Consider the following 17248-nt stretch of genomic DNA (forward strand, 5'->3'; position numbering starts at 1 on the left):
AATTTATTTAATATGAAGATGACAAAGGGTGGATTTGTGGAAAATCATTTAAATGAGTTTAATATGGTTACCAGTCAATTATCTTCTATAAATGTAAATTTTGATGAAGAAATTAGGGCTCTCTTTATTTTGTGTTCTTTGCTTGAAAGTTGGAATGACTTGCTAAAGGTTGTGAATAATTATATTTCTAGATCTAATACCTTAAAATTTGATGATGTGATTAGTGTTATTCTAAGTGAGGAAACTTGTAGGAAAATCTCAAGTTGATCTACATCAAGAAGTATTTTGAATGCAAAAAGCAGAGGAAAAATGAATGAGGGAGGAAGTAATTATGAAAATCATAGAAAATTAAAGGGAAATAGATCTCAATCCAAAGGAACAAGAGATTGTTGGTACTATAGGAAACCAAGGCATAAGAAGAAAGATTGTTGGAATCAAAAAAGAAATGGAGACAAACAAGATAGAAATAATGATGCAAATATGGCAAGTAATGAATATAAAGAGGATACTTTTCTTCTTTCCTTAAAAAATGTTGATGATTCATAGGTTTTAGATTTAGGAGCTTTATTTCATACTACAACCCATAGAGTTTATTTTATTGATTATGTCCAAGGGGATTTTGGGCTTGTGTATTTGGGGGATAATGAAACCGATTAGAATGTTGGAAAGGAAAAAATTAATATTAAGTTGCATAATGGGAATCATTAGATACTACAAGAGGTAAGACATGTTCCAAGGATGAGTAGGAATTTAATTTTAGTAGGGCAATTAGGTGTTGAGGGTTACACAATTGCCTTTAATGATAAAAATTGAAAGGTTTCAAAAGGTTCCTTAGTAGTAGCAAAATGTGTCAAAATAGGCATCTTATATCTTTCTACAAGTCATAATGTTCCTTCTGCTTCAATTATTTCAGAGAAAAATGAATGTTCAAGAACAATTACTACAGTTGAACAGGGAGGACAAATAATTGTTTTAGATTTTGAAACAACACTATGGAAAAAAATAATTGGGCACATGAGCGAGGAAGATATGAAATTAATTCATTCAAAGAAAGTTTTACCAGGTTTGAAATGTGTTAATATGAATTTTTGTAAAAGTTATGTTTATGGAAAACAAAAGAGAGTTAGTTTTGTGAGAATGGGAAGGACAATAAAGATGATAAATTAGAGTTTGCACATACAAATGTATGGGGACCATATCAAGTATCTTCCCTTGATGAATCTCATTATTATGAACTACATTTATTGATGATGCAACTAGAAAAGTGTGGGTTTAAATCCTTAGACATAAATATGATGTATTTATAACTTTTAAGAAATGAAAATATTTGGTTGATAATGAGATTGATAAAAAAAATAAAATATCTCAAATCTGATAATGGTGGTGAGTATTACAGAAAATAATTTAAATATTATTATTTCACTAATGGTATTCATAGACATAAAATTGGTCTAAGGACTCCACAGGAAAATTGAGTGGATGAATGCATAAACAAGAGAATAATGGAGCATAAGGTTGCATGTTGGAATGCCCTTAAAAACATGGGAAGAGGCTATCAATACTATTGTATATTTGATTAATGGAGGTACCTCTACTCCTTTGGGTTGTGGTATTCTATAGGAAGTATGGATTGGTAAGAAGGTGAGTTATTCTTTTCTCAAAACTTTCAATTGTGATGCATTTGCACATGTAAATTCTAAAAATAGAACCAAGTTGGAAGCTAAGTCAAAGAAATGTGTTTTTTCTAGATATGACATTGATGAATTTAGTTATAGGTTTTGGGATTTTGAAAATCATAAAATTATAAGAAAGGATATTGTATTCAATGAGAAAATATTGTACAAAGATCTATTCCAACAACATGAGAAGAAAGAAAATGATTATGTAGTGTTGGATGATACTCAAAATAATGATATTATAGTAGTCCCTTATGCTCCACAACAATAGCAATAACAAATATCACACACCCCAATGAATGTTAGATGGTTAACAAGGCTAAGTAGACCTCCATATAGATTTTCTATTCCATTTTATTAAGATATATTGATGAACTTGAATGTTATGATGAAGCTATCCAGGTGGATACTAAAATTTAGTGGGAGTCTACAATGTTAGAAGAATTTGACTCCTTGCTAAAAAATTAGACTTGGGATTTATGTAAGTTACCTATAGGCAAAAGGGATTTACAAAATAAATTAGTTTATAGGTTGAAAGAAGAGGATGGAGGTAAGAAAAGATTTAAAGTCAAGTTAGTTGTAAAAGAATTTGTATAGAAAAAAGATATTGATTTTGATGTGATTTTTTCTCCTAGTGTTAAAATGACTTCTATTCACACTATTTTCAGTATTGTGGCTATTGAGTATTTTCATTTGGAGTATCTTGATGTTAAAAAAACTTTTCTTCATATTGATTTGGATGAAGAAATATATATGGTACAATCACATGGATTTAAGGTCAAAGGTAAGGAGAACTTAGTGTGTAAATTAAAGAAAAGTTTATATGGCTTTAAGCAAGTACCTTGGTAATGGTATCTTAAATTTGATAGTTATATGCATGAGCATGATTAGACTCAGTGACATTCAAATCATTGTATTTATTTTAAGAGGTTGTATGATGGCAACTACATTATTTTCTATTTATAGGTTGATGATATGCTTGTAACTAGGTCTAACATGTATCACATTAAAAGGTTAAAACAATAGATAACACACTCATTTTCTATGAAGAATTTGGGGGGAGAAAAACAAATCCTTAGTATGAAAATTTGTAGAGATAGGAATAAAAAATAATTGATATTATCTTAGCCTGATTATATTGAGAAGGTGTTGCAACGTTTCTCTATGGAGAATGCCAAAGCTGTTAGCACACCTTTTTCTAGTCATTTGAAATTGACTAAGGAGATGTGTCTAGAGATACATGAAGAGGAGGAAAAGATGTCAAAGGTACCTTATGATTTAGTGGTAGGAAGTTTAATATACATTATGTTGTGTACTAGGTCAAATATTGCACATGTAGTGGGAGTTGTTAGCAAGTATACAAGTCATCCTAGGATTGAGCATTGGGATGTAGTCAAATAGATTCTCAGATATTTGAGAGGAACATCAAGAAAATGTTTACATATTGGGGGCTCTACTACTGATTTAAAAGGCTATATTGAATTTGATTTAGTAGGGGATACTCATACTAGGTAGAGTACTAAAAGTTATGTCTTTACTATTGGTAGGCCAACAATGAGTTATATTGCTTGATTGCAAAAGATAAATTCTTTATCCACAATAGAGATAGAGTATTTTGCTACTACAGAGGTAGCTAAGGAGATCATATGTCTTTAGTTGTTCATGGAAGAATTGGGACACCCACATAGTGATAATTTTTTTTTTACAAATAGTTAGAGTGTCATTCATCTTGTAAATAATTTTGCTCTACATTCAAAGACAAAACACATACAATTGAGATACCATTTCATTTAGTTAGTTTTTGTATGATGGAAAATTAAAGCTGGAAAAGACACATACAAATGATAATCCAACATACATGTTTACAAAGGCAGTGACAAGGGAGAAGTTGAATTCCTTGTCAACTTAGGTGGGTCTTCTAGATTGAACAAAATAATTGATAGCATCGTCTAGGGTGGTTTTACATTTCAATGGGAGCTACATGTTCAACAATTCTATGATAAGTATAAAAGTAGGAGGTTATTGTTGTGGAGTCTAATTAGTCTCCATGTGGGATATTGTTGTTATGTGGAGCCTAATTAGACTCAGAGGTTAAATTTTCCTCACTTTACTGGGTGTAGATTTTTCCCAAATTTTACTATGGGGGTTTTGGGGTAGTGCCCCCAAGCTCTAGGGGTCAAGGGGAAATTCCCCTTGTGGGTTCTTAAGGTAGCACCCTAGGTGGAGTCAAGGGGTAGCACCCCATGTGGGGTCCTAGGATCAATAGTTCTAGGTACACTGTTGAAGCCAAAAATGAATTTACTATTGTAAAAGGCACCATGAGTTATAGTTTTCTATTGGTTGGCTTATTCTAGCCCTAATTTTGTGAGCCACAAATTTTCTTGTATAAAATGGCTTAGGGTTAGGGTACTATGACAATGAGATTGTAGCTTCTTATAGTGGCATTGAGCTATATAGGATTACAAATTATAATCAGTTTGTAATCATTGGATAATAATAATATTGGACTTGTTGCTACTAGACATAGTCCAAGGATTGGGTGAATCACATTAAATATTTGTTTCTTGTGTTCTCTTGTATGTGGATTATTATTTTTTGATATTGGTTATATTTGCATGTAATTTTTGTTTATGTCTCTTTAATCCTAATAGTAATGAGTTGCATCATCAATTTTGTTGGTCATATTCTTTCCCGATAAGGGATGTCATAGCATCCCATAGCATATAGTCTCACCTCCAATAGTGTAATCCTTATTTATCAAGGTCAAAACCTATAATTGAATCAACTGCAACATTCCCCTTTTTATACACATGTTGTATAGTAAAGTCATCAAAACTTCTTAATAGTAGTCTAATATGTGTAATGATATTATCCACTCCCCATCCCACCATCATGCCTCTTTTAGTGGCCTCAATAGTTAACTTAGAATTCTTCTAGTTTTTATCCACTTAATGCCTGTAGAATGTACAAAATAAAGACCCTAGAGAAGGGCCATAACTTTATCTTGACTACTATACGAGGATCCCAAACTACTAGTGTAAAAAATAACTTAAGTGTCATTATAGTCTCTGATAAAACCTCCCCAATAAAAAATCCTAATCTAGATGCCCCATCAAAGTTTAAATTAACCTAGGAGAGTGAGGAACATTCCACAAAGTATTCTTCATGGATTCACTCTTTGAATTGACATATTTATTAAACATTCTTGAGAGTTTCTAGGATCTAGTCAGCTTACAATCCTTTGTAAGGGAGGGATTTGATGGGGTTTTCCAATTAATAATAGATATATTCTCAAGGAGGAGGTGGTCTAGGATTTTCAACACACTATCAATAGAATTCTTACTGTTCTTGAATATGTGATTATTTCACTCCTTCTACATGGACCAACAAACATGTGGGGGAATTTATTTCCATATTTATTTAATAATTTGGATTATTTGAAGGTAATTTCCAATTGAATATGAATTAATGAAGATTCTCCTTTAAAATCTACATGATATTGGGTTGTGTGCAACAAGTTGGTGTAGAAATTAGTGAAAAACCCATGGAAAAAATCACAAACTCTTAATAACCCGATCAAGTTTCTAATAACCCAATCAGATTATTAAAAAAATCAAATGGTAGCCAAGCACGGTATTGAAGCCTAGTTGTATCAATATTAAATAACCCAATCAGGTTTTATAAAACTTGATTAGATTATTTTAATGCTTTGTCTAAAAAATTAGATCAGGTTTTATAAAACTAACTACAAAAAGCTATTGTTGCTTGCGTTTGAGGGTTTTTTTTTTACCCTCAAATCATAGACCCACAACAACAAGTGATTGTGAAAAGCAAAAACATGATTGAGTTTGTGAAAAATAGTGTTTTAAAAAATTTTACTCTATGGTGCCCTGCAAATAAGGTATGTAATCATTTTATTTGTCATTTTTGTATTTTATTCTTAATAGTTTGTAATTTGTTTTTATAATTTGTAAGATTTGTAATTTTTAAAAATTATTTATAAGTTTTGTAATTTAAATTTTTTTAATATCAGATGAATCAAAGAATCCAAGAAAATGATGTAGGAGCATCCTGGGTTGTACTGCTATCGTGCATGTTTTTAGTTTTTATCTTGCTGTTGAAACTGTGTTATGCTAAAACTATGTCTTTTGGTTTCTAGGTGCCTGTTGCAAATTGTGTAACTAATTTTCCACAATGAATGAGAGACTATTCACTTTAGATATTGAAGAGGGCCTAGAGTACTATCTATTATCTAAGGTGCAAGTTCTAAATCCTTATAAGTTGAGAGACATGGCAATTCTCCTGGAGTATTGATTTCTAATAGTTTTGCATGACAGTTCTCTATGCTTTACTTTCAGGTTAGATGTGCACTTTTCCTTGGTGAATCAACCTTTTTTCACTTAGGAGGTTGTAGAGGACCTAAAATAATACCCATAATTTGAAGTGCAAATTATTTTTCAATTGGAGCTAGGAGATATCGCAATTTTGCTTGGACATCAATTTCTAGACATTTAATTGCTGACGCAGGCTGACTTGTGGCTCTTCAAGAATTTAATGTTAGGTTTATTTTCATTTAATATTTACTAAGAGCCAACTTTTGGCTTCTCTTTGTTCTAGAATGATCTATAAGCCATTTTGGCTAGTATAAATAGAGTATTTAGGCTTATAGCTAGGACAATTTTTAGAGAGGATTGGAGAGTAGATCTGGAAAGTGCAAATTTGAAGCTGGATCTTTGAATATGAATGTATTTTGTATCTAGCCATAATATAGAAGGCCTTACAACTGAGCATGTATGTTGAATATTTGAAGAATCAATGAATGTGTTTTCTCTTCCTCCTGTGGCTGTTGATTCTATGTGTTAGATTTCCACTGTGTTAACTCTTGCAGGGTGGTTCAGAGGCCCTAGTTTTCCCTATCCTTCCTTAAATAAAGTGGTATTAGATCTTGAGGTTATTGGATAATGTAGAACCCTATTTTAGATATTGGTTGTAGGGTTGCAGTTCTACAGATTTGACCTGTAACTTGTAGAGGGTTACGATCTTGCAGGAACTTGATTTATAAAGATGGTTCATGGTAGAGGAAATGCTGATAATGCTATATTGTATCAATTGTGACAAGTTGTAGCTAGATTAGATGCTATGGAGATAGCCCAGAGGAGAGGAGCACATCTTAATGATGTAAGTGATGATGAGGAAGCAATATCTAGAACTTGAAGAAGACCAAGATGAGGAAATATTGTTGAGAGTGTTATCTAGGGAAAATTCAAAGCCTGTTGTAGAAGTTGTTCCTTATGATGGAAAATTGGATACCAGTGGTATGTTAGATTGGATCTTACATACAGAGAAGTTCTTTGAGTATGAAAACACCCCTAATAATAACAAGGTGAAGATTGCAATCGCTAGGTTGAAAGGTCATGCATCACTATGATGGGAGCATTTGCAAACTAATAGACAAAGGAGAGGAAAGGAGAAGATCAGAACTTGGCTGAAGATGGAGAATAAGGTAAAGAACACATTTCTTCCTACTAATTACAAAGTTAGCTTGTTGAGAAAGATGGAAAATTTGAAACAAAAGGACATGATTATGAAAGAGTATACTGAGAAACTCTATAGATTGGACATCAGATCTCGACATGTGGATGATGATGTTGAGAAAATTGCAAGGTACATAAATGGATTGAGATCTAGAATTCAAGATGAAATAAGTTTTGTGAAGTTGAAAAGTGTGGAAGAATCATATTAATATGCCTTGAAAGTTGAGGAGATCTTGACAAAGAAGCATGAAAAAGGACAAAGAAGTAGAGGTGGTAGATTCCAAAGAGGTAGAGGTAGATCTTATGGTGAAGGTGGTAGATCTAAAAATTTTGTGCAAAACAAGGGAAAATTTGAATGGAAGAATGATGACAAAGACAAGACTAAGTGGAAAGGTAATATTTCATACCAAGTAGGTACTAGATCTTACCAAGGAAGAGGTAATTCTTATCCTAGAGGTGGTTTTCATGGTAATTTTTTCAGATGTGGCAAAGAAAGACATAGATCTTTTAAATGTAGATCTTCTAAAAGTGGGCAGAATAATAGAAATGTTGTGATTCAAGGAGACATTGAGTGTTCACCAAGTGGACCTAAGGATGGAGAAAATTTGATGGTAAGAAGAACCTTATGTAATAAGGGAAGTGATGAGGAACCTGTCCTTAAGAAAATGTCTTTTCAAGACTAGATGTAAGATGGATGGAAAATGCTACAAGGTAATCATTGATAGTGGAAGTTTAGAAAATTTGGCATCAGAAGAGCTAGTTACGAAGTTGTAGTTGCAGAGGCTGAAACATCCCAAACCTTATCATGTTTCATGCATCAAAGATGAGCATAAGATATTGGTAAGTGAGCAATGTATTGTGAAGCTCAAAATTGGACATTATTTTGATGAATTTTTGTGTGATATTATGCCCATGGATTGCTGTCATATTTTTTTGGGAAGACCTTGGCAATATGATAGATATGTTGTGCATGATGGAAGATTAAATCAATATACTCTTTGGGTAAAAGGGAAGGAACAAATATTACTACCTTTGATTGAAAGTTCAGATGAGGTTAGTTGTACTACAATAAAAGTTTGCATGGTTAATGGAAAGCAATTTGAAAAGGAAGTAAATAAGAATTAAATTTGTTTTGCTATAGGTCCTAGAGGACTGAGTGTTGGTAGTAATGACCAAGCAACAGAAGTTGGTAATGACAGAGTGACAACAAAAATTATAGAATTGCTAAATGAATATAAAGATATTGTTGCTGACAATATTCTTGATGGTTTATCTCCAGTGAGAAGTATAAGTCATTGTATGGATTTGATTCTAGGAGCTAGTTTGGAAAACAAAGCACCATATAGATTGACACCTACAGAGAATGAAAAACTTAATAGGCAAGTGCATGAGTTGTTGCAGAAAGGTTTGATTAGAGAAAGCTTGAGTCCATGTGTTGTACCTACTATATTAGAACCTAAAAAGAGTGGAGAATGGAGAATGTGTACTAATTCTAGAGCTATTAACAAGATCACAGTGAAATATAGGTTTCCTATGCCAAGGATAGATGACATAATGGATTGTTTGAGTGGAGCAAAGTATTTTACCAAGATTGATTTGAAGAGTGGCTATCATCAAATTAGAATTATAGAAGGTGATGAATGGAAAACCACTTTCAAGACAAAAGATGGTTTGTATGAATGGTTGGTTATGCCACCTAGTACTTTCATGAGGTTGATGAATGAAGTTCTGAAAAGCTTTATGGGTAAGTTTGTGATTGTTTATTTGGATGATATTCTAATATTTAGTAAGACTATGGAAGAACATCTTGAGTATATTAGACAAGTATTGTAGAGGTTGAAAGAGGAAAAGTTGTTGATTAATCTAAAAAAGTGTCTTTTATGCAAGAGGAGATTATGTATTTGGGATTTGTGATTTTAGCTGATGGATTGAAGATGGATCCTGAGAAGCTAAAAGCAAATTTGGAATGGCCTAGACCTAAGAATGTGGGTGAGGTAAGATCATTCCATGGTTTGGCTAGTTTCTATAGAAAGTTTATAAAGAATTTCAATTCTATTTGTAATGCTATGAATAAGACAATGAGAGGAGATAAAAAGGAATTTAAGTGGACACAAGGAGCTAATAAGAGTTTTGAGACATTGAAACAAAAGGTTACTGAGTTACCCATATTGGCTTTTCCCAATTTCAATAAGGTATTTCAAGTTGAATGTGATGCAAGTGGTACTGCAATAGGAGCTATATTGAGTCAAGAAGGTAAACCTATTGCTTTCTTTAGTGAGAATTTGAATGATTCTAAAAGGAAGTATTTTGTGTATGATCAAGAATTTTATGCTATTATTCAAGCTTTGAAGAAGTGGAGACATTATTTGATTCCTAAGGAGTTTGTGTTGTATACTAATCATAAAGCTTTACAATATTTGGGAAGTCAACATAAATGGAATCAAAGACATATGAAGTGGGTTGAGTACTAGCAGAATTTTACATTTGTCATCAAGCACAAGAGTGGAATTGCTAATAGGGTTGCTGATGTATTGAGTAGAAGACATTCTTTGTTGACTGAAATGAAGGTTGAAGTTCTTGAATTTGATGAAATGAAAGAGTTGTATGATGCTGATCCTAATTTTTTTGAGGCATGGAAAGAGTGAAGAGCACCAAATCTGACAAATCACATAAGTAAGTATGATGAGTATTTCATTCAAGAAGGTATATTGTTCAAAGGTATTCAGTTGTGAATAGAAGTTCTATGGGGTTGAATCTGATTAAGAAAAAACATAATGGTGGATTGATTGGACATTTTGGAATTGATAAGACATTGAGTTTTCTGAAAGAGAAGTATTATTGGCCACAAATGTATAAGGATGTTTAGAAATTTACAAAGAGTTGTGGAGTTTGTCAAGTTGCAAAAGGAGTGAGTCAAAATACTAGTTTGCATACACCTATTACTATTCATGAAAACCTTGGAGTGACATTAGTATGGATTTTGTTTTTAGATTTCCTAAAATAGTGAAAGGGTATGATTCTATATTTGTTGTAGTGGATAGATTTTTTAGGATGGCTCATTTCATACCATGTAAGAAGACATTAGATGCTGAGCATGTTGCTAAACTTTTCTTTAAGAAGATTGTGAGATTGCATCGATTCCCAAGAAGTATTATTTCTGATAGAAATAGTAAATTTGTTGGTTATTTTTGGAAGACTTTTTGGAAGAAGATGGGTACTAAGTTGAAGTCTAATTCTACATTCCATTAGTAGAAAATTGGATAGATAGAGGTTGTAAATAGAAACTTGGATAATTTTTTGAGATATTTAGTTGGGAATAAGCCATGTAATTAGGAGATGGTATTGGCACAAGCTAGATTTTCATATAATATGAATAGGAGTACAGGGAAGACATCTTTTGAGATTATTACTAGAATGAAGCCTAGAGGAGTATCAGATTTGAGAGATATTGCTAGTGAAGAAAAGAGAAGTGCTGTAGGAGAAGAATTTTCTGATTTTATGAAATATTTACATAAGAAAGTGAAGTTGAGGATAGAAAAAAGTACTTAGAAGTATAAGGAGAATGTTGATCAGTCTAGGAGACATCATGATTTTCAAGTTGGTGATGAGGTGATGGTTCATATAAAGAAAGGAAGATTTCTATTTGGAACATATAGTAAGCTAAAGATGAGAAGGTTTGGACCTTGTAAGATCTTGAGGAAGTTTGATAGTGGAAACACTTATAAAATTGAGTTACTTGATGACATGGATATATCTCCTATTTTCAATGTTGCTAATCTATATAAGTATCATGAGTTAGATGATGAAGTTTCTATACTTGATGATTATCCTAAGAAGCATATTGAAGAAGTTGAATAGATATTGGATTAGAGAATTTCTAAGAGCACAAGAGGAAAAGATTATTATGAATATCTAGTGAAGTGGAAGAATAGACCTATGGAAGATGCTTCATGGATTTCTCAATCTAGGTTGGATTTAGCTCAGGTTGTGACATCTCAATGATTTAAGAGAATCATTTCTTCCAACCCTAGTTTTCTGATGTAGGATCATCCTAGGTTTTACTACTATCCTGCATGTTTTCATTTTTTATCTTGCTGCTGAAACTATATTCTGCTGAAACTATGTTTTCTAGTTTTTGGGTTCCTGTTGTAGACTATGTAACTAATTTTCTATAATGAATAAGAGGGTGTAAATTTTAGGGATTGAAGAGGGTCTAGATTAATATCTATGTTAAAAGTCACATGTTCTAACTCCTTATAAGTTGGGATATATAAAAATTCTCCTTGAGTATCAATTTCTTGTAGTTTTGAGTGACAGATCTCAATGCTTGACTTTCAGGTTAGATGTGCACTTTTCCTTGGTGAATCAGCCATTGTGCACTTAATGGGTTGTAGAGGACCTAAAATAATACTCATAGTTTGAATCATGAGTTCTAGTTCAATCAAAGCTAGGAGATATCACAATTTTTCTCAGACATCAATTTTTGGACATTTAATTGCTGATGTAGGCTAACTTGTGGCCCTTCAAGAATTTAATGTTAGGTTTATTTTCATTTAATATTTTCTAAGAGACAACTTGTGGCTTCTCTATGTTCTAGAATGATCTATAAGCCATTTTGTCTAGTATAAATAGAGTGTTTAGGCTTAGAGCTAGGATTTTTTTTTTTGAGAGGATTAGAGAGTAGATCTAGAAAGTGCAAATTTGAAGCTAGATCTTTTAATATGAATGTATTTTGTATCTGTCTATAACCTAGAAGGCCTTATAGTTGGGAATGTATGTTGAATATTTGAAGAATCAATAAAAGTGTTTTCTTTTCCTCCTTTGGTTATTGATTCTATGTGTTAGATTTCTGTTGTATTAACTCTTGTAGGGTGGTTCAGAGAGTTGGGTGTGCCATTGGCCCTAGTTTTCCCTATCCTTCTTTGCATCATAAAATGAGCTAGAGCCAAAAGACAACCTCTAGCACAAAAAACACAATCAAACTCTCCACTCGCTATGACACAACCACAAAACACTCCACCCAGTATCAAAATCCTCCATCCACTATGATATAGGTACAAAACCCTCCACTTAATGTTCCCATTCAACAACCACCAAGACTTATAAAGCCTCCGTGCATACTATTAGATCATGTAAATGCTATGCAAAAGGACCTCATAAACTACCTCAAGAAGAATTACTCTCACATTAACCAAATGGTCATTAGGTTGAGGTCATCTCCTCTTTCTCACCACTCAACCATGGTGGATGCACTTGAACAAATGGCTCAAAATATGAATGTGATGTTTAGGGAGGTTACAAAATGGGGTTCATAGAGGGATAAGTGTTGTGCATTTTATGTTGATGGATTATCATATCAACAAGTGAAAGATAAGGACATCAAGAAATGTTCTATATGTGTTTTTTTCACTGATCCTAATTCCAACAACTCCTTATTAGAAACAACCAAAAAATTTCCTATTCATTGGTGCACTCACACTAGGATGGGATCATGTTTTGGGATAGATGATGAGGCATATTAATGTCTTAATTTTGATATGGTTTTTATAGTTTGGACTTACTCTTTGTGCTTTGTAAAAAATATTTCCAAAACATTTTTGAAGACTCTTGCAAACTTATGCTAGAGACAACTAGAACTTACTAAACCTATGGGTAGTGTGTATGACATACTTTGTTTAATATTATACATAGAATGTAGTATTTCATATAAATATTTTAAGCTATGTTCTAATATTTGAATAAGAGTAGGAATGTTATCTTTCATATGTGTTCCAAATGTTTCTAACCTTCAAGAAATGAAGAGCAACACAAAGGGTGGTGATTATTGCATTAAAGGAAGAGGAATGATGGAGACCGATCATGGCAAGGACAGACCAGTTCAGTTCCTATGGATAAGCTACACCTATAGAGGAGTTACTATTACAAAACAATCTAGGAAGACTCGACTTGCTATATTTCCTACAAGTTTTTATTGTGTTGCTTAGTAATAAATGTACTATGTCATGGTTGATCTCTTGCCTTATTTTTTTGCGATGTTTGTTTAAGAATTTTATTTCATGTTTTAAATAAGTATCTAATCCTCCATTTAATGGATTTGGATCATCATAGTAAGGAAGTAATGAGAAAATAGACAATGCTGGTTTAAGATTCAGAAGTTACTCTTTTTCCCATTCTTCATGAATTATTTAGTTGATGTAATCAAAGAAGGATTTTAATGACAGAGTGATTTTGGAATACTTGTTGTATTCTTAGTAGTTAGTTGAAACCAACTAAGGGGGCCCACTTGGGAGTTGGAATAGATTTAGGTAGAGTAGATTCATTCCTTGCATCTTCTTGTTTTCAAGATAGATTTACTATATTAGTCCTACAACATTGTTACTATGAAAGTTCCTACAATACTTGCGAAAAATGAACATGGTGGATGTTTTGAGTTGTTAACTAGTTTAGTTTAGTTTTCCAAATATTTCTATAGTTATCTGTTGTTAATCCAAGTGTGTTTACTATTTTGTCATAGTAGTATAGATTCCTTTCATGCATTTTAATTTCTTGCAGCATAGGTGTTAAGACTCTTAAAGGAACTTAGCACACATTTTGTGTTGACCCATTTCAAGTCCTGTGTCCTTGGGTTGACAATTCAAGTGTATTTCATGATGTAATAGGTAATATTTAGAATAGATATAGTATCTTTAAGGAAGAAAATGGAGTGATTATCTTCATCTATTATGAAACCCTTACATTTTTTTGGCACCATTTTCGAGGATGGTGTCAAACTAGGAACCTTCATGAGTCCTTTATTTTTAGATTAGTTTGTTAGCTAAAAATTGTAGAGTTGTGGGCTTGATTAACAAGTCACCAATTAAATTGCATGCAAAAAAGAGGAAGACAATGAGATGAATATGGGAGAGTTCTTCCATGGGAGTTTGTTAATTTGAATGAAGAAATTGAAGAAGAAGCTAAGTTGCCTTTTGAGGATGCAAGCCCTGATTTTCCTACAAGATCTTCCTCTAGAGTAGAAACCTTGGATACAAGTGGTCTTTAGCCTTTTTCTAAAATTTTGGCCAACTTTCTTGATAGTTCATGTCCAAATCCACCTTTTGTTAACAATCTCATAGCCAACATTCCTTTCTATCAGAAAACCCATAATCAAATACCTCCAATAATGACACAACCTACTTTTCCATTTCCTCTCCCAAGCCTCATAACCAATGTTAGTATCAATAATAAACCCACAACTACTGTTCCAAAGTTCTATGGCCTTGCAACTAAATATCTTGATACTTGCTTTTGTGAGTTTGACATACTCTATCATAGCTTTGACTATAACATTGATGCCCATAAGCTCAACTTGTTTCCAGTAACATTGAAAGAATCAACCTTACGATGGTTCATGGGCTTAGGAGCCAATGTAGTAGGTACCTAAGATGAAATGCAAACTCTATTTTTGGAGAAATACAAAAAGTATTGCAAAGGGAATGATCCAAGAGGAGATGATATCTTTAGAATATCACAAAATAAGGATGAAACATTGGAAGACTATGTTTGACGTTTCTTGTATACACTACAGAAGAACCCACAACATGTACTAGTAGATGATTCATAGAAACTAGGCTTCTTGAGAGGGGTGAATGATAATTATCTGGAAGCATTAGATCTAATGGCTAGTGGTGATGTATATCAATCTTCTTGGGATGACCTCAAGAAAATATGTCTTAACTACTCAAGGTCAACTATGAAGAAAGGCAAAGGACACTGGCCCATAGCCACTAAAGGGATTAGTCAGGGTATTTCAAATCTCAAGATATCTAATATACTCTCATATTTCAAGAAAAACATCATAAATGATGTTGCTACACATCTCAACACAATGACTACAAAGAAGAAGCATGCAAAGGTTGAGGCACAATTAGCTGAGTACTGTCCACACTACCAGAAGCAGAAGAAAGATTGCCAATGCAAACTAGTTGTTAGTGTAGAGAACCAACATTTTCCAACTAAGTACATCAAGATAGAAGGAGAGGATGAACAAGTATTCTTTGTTGCTCAACACTAACCATGGGCCTCACATCAAGGTATGCCTCAAGACCCTTTATAAAATTCAAAGCTATATGGTAATCAATGGAAAAATCATAGTGCCTAAGGTCCTCCACAATATAGTCAACCTAATTGGAATAATGCTTGGAAAAATAATTCACAACAACTTCAATAGCCTAAGAATTCCCAACCTTCCTAGCCGAACTAGCAAAAAAACTAGTGGTCTAACCAGCAAAATAATCAATGGCAAAATCAATAGAACTAAAGACAACCACCCCAAGGGAATTGTAGTCTACAAACCAATGGAGAGGACCTTAGCAATGGCCTAACCAATATCCTAGTAATCCACAACTACCACCTCCAATCTAACATCCTACATTAATTCCACCACCTACAAGTTATGGACCTCAAAAGAAGACTTAGTTACCTACACAACCTTAGCCAAATCCAAATAACCAACAACCACAACAACACATGTATTCTGTTGATGCTCAACAATACCTTGCTTATGCTCTAAATGTTGTAGATATACATTTGAGATCTAGTACAACCCTACTAGCACCTAAACTACCTCTCATAATTGAAATATCAGACACTCCTACAACATTAGAGCCCACAACTTCTTTATCACAAATGGTTGACCCAACCAATGTAACTAGCTTAGCTCAAACTCAAACAACAGTTGAACCTCCTTTTCTACATAAGCTCATACAAAGTAAACCTACACAAATAGAGGAACAATCCTTTGACATCATTGATCAACTAAAAAATATGCATGTCCAAATTCCTTTATTCCAAGCTATTAAAGATGTTCTTATTTATGGAAAATCCATCAGAGAAGACAATCTAAAAATGCCTGGGAGAAAGAAAAATGACTCAACCATAGTCCATGTTGTAAGACAATTAGCTCATATTATGTTAGAAAAACTGGTTATTCCTAAATATTTTAATCCAGGAAGTCCAATTGTGAATATGATTATAAATAGTTAGTCTATTAAAAATTCTTTGATTGATCTTGGTATTGTTATAAATATTATGACTAAGGATATTATGAAAAAGATGAATATAGAAGGATTAAGGACTACCCAAAAAATTCTACAACTTGTAGATAGTTCTACTGTCACTCCTGATAGGATGATAGAAGACATAGTAGTAACCTTGGACTCTCTAGAGTACCCGACAGATTTCATGATTTTGTCCCCAAAAGTCAACTTATTTGGTTACCCTATCATTCTAAGATGACCATGGTTAGCTATAGCTGATGAAAATATAAGTTGTAGGTTAGGGAGTATGACCATATTAGATGGACAGGCAATAAAGAAATTTGACCCGTATCCTCTAGCACAACTCCAACCAAATTTAACCACATCCATATGGACAAATTTAGGATGGAGAGGAAGAGTTAAACTCTATACCATAGCTTATGATGTTACATAAACAATCTTTTCTGAAGATGCAGGAGGAGTATTCAGTAATTTAGAGTATTCTTAATAATACTTGTGTGGTAGAAAATGATGTATTTGATAGTTTTATGTTGGAACTAATTACATATGAGGAATTTAATGAGAATTTTTTTTTGCCCAAGGAGCTAGACATTATCCATTAGCTTTTACCATGTGAACTAGATACAAGTCCAATCTCTAAAGCTAATATGGTTGATCTCACAACTACTGTTGAGTTGTCAAAAGGTCATAATCTCCATGTCAATCACAAACTACCTCCCAAACAGATGAAACAGTTAACAAAGCTTCTTCAAAAACATGAAAAGGATTTTGCATGGGACGATGAGTATATGAAAGGGTTAAGTCTAACATTATGCACTCATAGAATATATATCAATAGAGGGTACCTGCCACTCTGTCAACCCTAGAGGAGGATTAATCCAGCACTCAAAGAAATACTTAAAATTGAACTACAAAAGTTGCTTGATGCTGATTTTATATACCCTATATCTAATAGTAGATGGGTCTCATCTCTAGTTATAGTACCTAAAAAGGGAGGGAAATG

The sequence above is a fragment of the Cupressus sempervirens genome, chromosome 5 (genome assembly GCF_028749045.1).
Source record: "Cupressus sempervirens isolate cs-2001-9-10 chromosome 5, ASM2874904v1, whole genome shotgun sequence".
NCBI classification, from domain to species: Eukaryota; Viridiplantae; Streptophyta; class Pinopsida; order Cupressales; family Cupressaceae; genus Cupressus; species Cupressus sempervirens.